Below are 5587 nucleotides of genomic sequence, written 5' to 3'. Positions count from 1 at the left end.
ATATTTTAAATTCCCTTAACCCTTGTTCTTTTTCTGTCACCCATCTGGTAGCATTTCAACTTCAGATGAATCTTCTATTTTCCCCATGCCTACACTGGCCCTGTTACTTTTTTGGGTTTTTTTGTTTGTTTTTTATTTTGAGCAGGAGTCTCACTCTGTTGCCCAGGCTGGAGTGTAGTAGTGCGATCTCAGCTCGCTGCAGCCTCTGCCTCCCGGGATCAAGGGATTCTCCTGCTTCAGCCTCCCGAGTAGCTGGGAGTACAGGTATGCGCCACTACACCCAACTAATTTTTGTATTTTTGGTAGAGATGAGGTTTCACCATGTTGGTCAGGCTGGTTTTAAATTCCTGAGCTCAGGTGATCCACCTGCCTAAGCGTCCCCAAAGTACTGGGATTACAGGTCACCCCACCTGGCCGTTACTTTTTTATACATGCCTATAAGACTGTATTCCTCTCCATCTGAAAACGTAGCTCAACTTGTAATTATATATTCTTAAACGTGACTAAATGTTTAGAGTCTTTTCCTTGCAGTGGACTGTAACCCCTTGGAAAACAAGGACTATGACTATTTATTTCTCCTGATTGGATCCCCAGTGTCTAGCACAGTGTCTGAAGTAAAAGAGATACATGTATATTGAATGAATGACTATATCAGGCACTAAAATAGGTAAGCAGAGTTATAAAAAGACTAAGAAAAGTGACCAGTACTCAAAGAACTTAAAATATCATAAAGTGAAAACAGAAAAATACAAATGTGACCAAAAAATGAAAATTAGAACATATAGGGTGGAAGAGATATAAGAAGGTCAGGCATATCTTAGTTTATTTTGGAGTCATTAAAAGTGATGTCATAACAAACGGTGATGAAATTGATGTAGACCTTCAAAAATCATGTAAGGATAGTTTCTCAATCTATTTTCCTATAACCTAGCACAGATGAGTGTGGTCATTTTAAAATATGTACACAAATTATTTGACACTTTCCACTTCAAGAAGTGGAGCATAATTCCTCTTCCTTGGCCCTAGTGACTTGCTCTTGATAAATAAAATGGAAGTGACAGTGTGCAACAATGGAGACTAGATCACAAAAAGTGTTGAGCCTTCCTTTTGAGTCTCCCTTGGATGACTCCCTGTGGAAGAAGCCAGCTGCCATGGCATGAGGACACATCAGCAGATCTATGGAGAGACCTACATGGCAAGGAACAGCCATCCAGGAACTTAAGGCCTCCTGCCAACAGCCACGAGTGAGCGGTTCTTGGCAGAGATCCTCCAGCTCTAGGCAAGCCTTTAGATTACTGCAGCCCTAGTATTGATTGCAACACCATGAGAGACTGAGTCACACAACTCACTTCAGCTGCTACTGAATTGCTGGTCCTTAAAAACCATGAGATGATAAATGTTTGTTGTTTGAAGCCATTTAGTTTTGGGGTAATTTGTTACACAGTGATAGATAACAAATATAACAGGAACAGATTTATTTTTAAGAGAAAAATTGGGAAATGGTATCAAATAGGCAAGTAGCAACTACTTTTGCTCCCACACTGGCCACAACACTCAAGTGTTTAGAAATGTTTCATCCCAACTGTTTACTCCCAAATACCTACGAAAATGCACTTAAATTAGGCCAGGCGCGGTGGCTCATGCCTGTAATCCCAGAACGTTTGGAGTTCGAGGCAGGCGTATCACGAGGTCAGGAGATTGAGACCATCATGGCTAACACGGTGAAACCCTGTCTCTACTAAAAAATACAAAAAAATTAGCTGGGCGTGATGGCTGGCGCGTGTAGTCCCAGCTACTCAGGAAGCTGAGGCAGGAGAATGGCGTGAACCTGGGAGGCGAAGGTTGCAGTAAGCTGAGTTCGCACCACTGCACTCCAGCCTGGGCGACAGAGTGAAACTCCATCTCAAAACAAAACAAAACGAAACAAAACAAAAAACAAAGAAAGTGCACTTAAATTAATGTGTCTATGTTTAAGCAGTGAGATGCTGAGGTAGGAATAGACGTTAGAGTTCCGGCCGGGCACGGTGGCTCATACCTGTAATCCTAGCACTTTAGGAGGCTGAGGCAGGTGGATCATTTGAGGTCAGGAGTTCAAGTCCAGCCTGACTAACATGGTGAAACCCCATCTCTACCAAAAATACAAAAAAATTAGCCAGAAGTGGTGGCACATACCTGTAGTCCCAGCTACTCGGGAGACTGAGGCAGGAGAATTGCTTGAACTGGGGAGACAGAGGTTGCAGTCTCTGGAGCCAAGATCTTGCCACTGCACTCCAGCCTGGGAGATGGAACGAGACTCCATCTCAAATAATAAGAATAAAATAAAATAATAAAATAAAATAAAGAAGTTAGAGCTTCTAGGCTTCTGAGATGTGCTTTTAATAAAGTAATAACATAAAGAGAGCTTTTTAAAAAAGTACTAAAGATTAAATTGAAAAAGAGGTGTCTATTGTCTCACTTTTCTCTAATCCCGAGTTCCACTCCCTTCATTTTTAAATGTGTTTCTACTATACTTACCTTTGTATTTCTAAATAATATCCTTATGCTGCTATTTCTTGATATATAAATTTTAGGATTTATCTTCTAAACAAATTAGGAAGATAAAGATTTAGCACCCTCACTCCAGACTCCCACTTTTCCTGCTTGCATCCTCCATGCATGCAATATCTGTAAGTTTTGGTTAAATTGCTATATAATATTTGCGTCATGGTGGGGCTATGTATGTCAAGCAGTATACTATTTGCTTTATTAAAAAAAAATTTTTTTTTGAGACTGATTCTTGCTCTTGTTGTCCAGGCTGGAGTGCAGGAAATCAAATTGAAGGAGAGAGGAATCAGCATTTTCGGAATGCAGCAGAGATTTCATGAAAATTGGTCATTGGGTTTGGCAATAGGAAGGCCATGTAAAGAGGAGTTTCAGGGCAGTAGAACTGGAAACCAGAGTTTTCCAGCTGGAGGAGTTCCAGCAGGAGTTCGAGTGCACCATGGGTTAAAATGTGAGTGGGAAGTTGAGGAGTTAATGAGAAGTGAAGTCAGTGACTATATACAGCTTGCTTTCAGGAATGTGAGGTAAAGAAGGTGAAGATATTATGTGGCATGTCTTCCCACTTCAGATGATTCTAAGCACCTTGAGACAAATATTTAGTAATGTACCACATGTGCAACCTTAATTCAGTAAATATTAATGACAGGAATGATTCTAATAAAAATATCAGCACCAAACCCATTAGGTTTTTACTTAGCCTTTCTTCTTTTCCCAAATTATTTCCTTGAAATTATTTTCTTCCAGTCTATCCAATGACAGAAATTGTTTAGGTACTGAGAAGCTTCCCACAGAAATCCCCACATACCATTTTGAGACATTGGGCTCAAGCCATTTCCTGCTTTGGTCATTAAAAAAAAAATAGTAGCTGTTATTTACACAGTAATCAGAATTCCACCAGGAAATGCTGTGTGCATTAAATCTAAGTCATGTTATTGTTATAATCACTAGTATCAGAAAAACAAGTTTGTGACCTTGTTCATCTCTAAAAAATTTAATGTTATTTAGCAGAGTTGTAATGAATGGAAAGCTGGGCTTTCAGAAATCAAAGGTTGATCTATGTACCCTGTGGGTGCTCTTTAAATAGTTATTGAATGACTAATCAGTGATTGCATGGGCCCTAACACAGGTGAGATGATTGCCTGAGCAGGTGTATTTGAAGAAGCAAGTTCATACAAAGGGAGTTTCCTTCTGGCCTGAAAGGTTCTCAGGGACACTTCAGTGATATTCATATCACACACATAAAACTGTATTTACTTATTCTAGAATCTCTTACAAATCTGAAAGAAAACATTATAATTATCTAGACAGTAAAGTAAAAAACTGTGGATACTTTTTCTAAGTTTGCTAGAAATTTATTCTGGGAAAGAGTTTGAGTTTTATGGGAAATAATTTCTATCATGGGAACACTGCCATTTTTAAGCTCCCCTAGGTTACAGGTCATTGCATTAGAGTAAAATTTAAGCTGATTCATATTCAGATTGCTTCCTTCTAAAATCATAGGCTTTATTCATTTCCCCTTTTCTTATTGTGTTTCTCATTTTTGATGGCCTAATCTTCATTTATTAGTACTGTGGCCAATGAAAGGTTTTCATGTATTCCACGAACATATACAAAGACAAGATCCTTGTTAAGGATCTCTGCGAGTCTCAGGAACATTTGAAACACAATCCCTGCTCAAGAAGTTTAAAGATGTTACAATTCAGTGAAGAAATATGAAGTAGAAAATATCATTAAAGATTACATACTAATGCTGAAATGAACATAGGAGTGCAGATATTTCTTTGACATACCAATTTTACTTTTATTTATTGATTTATTTTTTAAAGACAGAGTCTCACTCTGTCACCCAGGCTGGAGTGCAATGGTACGATCTCGGCTCACTGCAACCTCTGCCTCCTGGGTTCAAGCAATTCTCTCACCTCAGCCTCCCGAGTAGCTGAGACTACAGGGACACACCACCATGCCCAGCTAATTTTTTGTATTTTTAGTATAGACGAGGTTTTACCATGTTGGTCAGGCTGGTCTTGAACTCCTGACCTCAAGCGATCCGCCTGCCTCAGCTTCCCAAAGTGCTGGGTCAGGCGTGAGCCACCATGCCCGGTCTGACATGCCAATTTTAATTCCTGGGTCTGGCCCTAAAAAGGATAACTGGGGCCTGTATATAGGAATATGAAAAAGCTTTTGGCCAGGCACGGTGGCTCACGCCTGCAATCTCAGCACTTTGGGAGGCCAAGGCAGGTGAATCAAGAGGTCAGGAGGTTGAGACCATCCTGGCTAACATGGTGAAACCCTGTCTCTACTAAAAATACAAACAAATTAGCTGGGGGTGGTGATGCGCCTGTAGTCCCAGCTCCTCAGGAGGCTGAGGCAGGAGAATCACTTGAACCAGGGAGCTGGAGGTTGCAGTGAGCCAAGATCGCGCCACTGCACTCCAGCCTGGTGACAGAGCAAGACTGTCTCAAAAAAAAAAAAAAAAAAGCTTTCAGGTTAGGAGGGAGAGATTGTATTAATATGTACGTGAGACATGTTGTAGATACTAGAATTAGAGCTTCTCAGGTCCATCAGGATCTCACATGGGTTGTTGACTTTTTACTACATGTCTACTTGGCAGTGATAGGCAGAGGTCTAGGGTTTGCAGTAAAATATATGAGTTTGAGTCATTTGAACTATTTCAACTTTTAATGTGCATGCAAGATGTCGGAAAGCTGCCAGTTTCACCTTGAAACTATCTTCTTAGGCTTGGTGAAGTGGCTCACACTTGTAATCCTAGCACTTTGGGAGGCTGAGGCAGGCAGATCACTTGAGATCAGGAGTTCGAGACCAGCCTGGCCAACATGGTGAAACCACATGTCTACTAAAAACACAAAAGTTAGCTGGGTATGGTGGCCCAGGCCTGTAATCCCAGCTACTCGGGTGGCTGAGGCATAAGAATCCCTTGAACCCAGGAAGTGGAGGTTGCAGTGAGCTGAGATTGCAGCACTGCACTTCAGCCTGGGGGAGGAAGTGAGACTCTGTCTCAAATAAAAAAATTTTTTTTTTTTTTTTT

This window comes from Colobus angolensis, unplaced genomic scaffold (genome assembly GCF_000951035.1).
Source record: "Colobus angolensis palliatus isolate OR3802 unplaced genomic scaffold, Cang.pa_1.0 Scaffold57, whole genome shotgun sequence".
Lineage (NCBI taxonomy): Eukaryota > Metazoa > Chordata > Mammalia > Primates > Cercopithecidae > Colobus > Colobus angolensis.
This window is presented reverse-complemented; position numbering follows the sequence as displayed.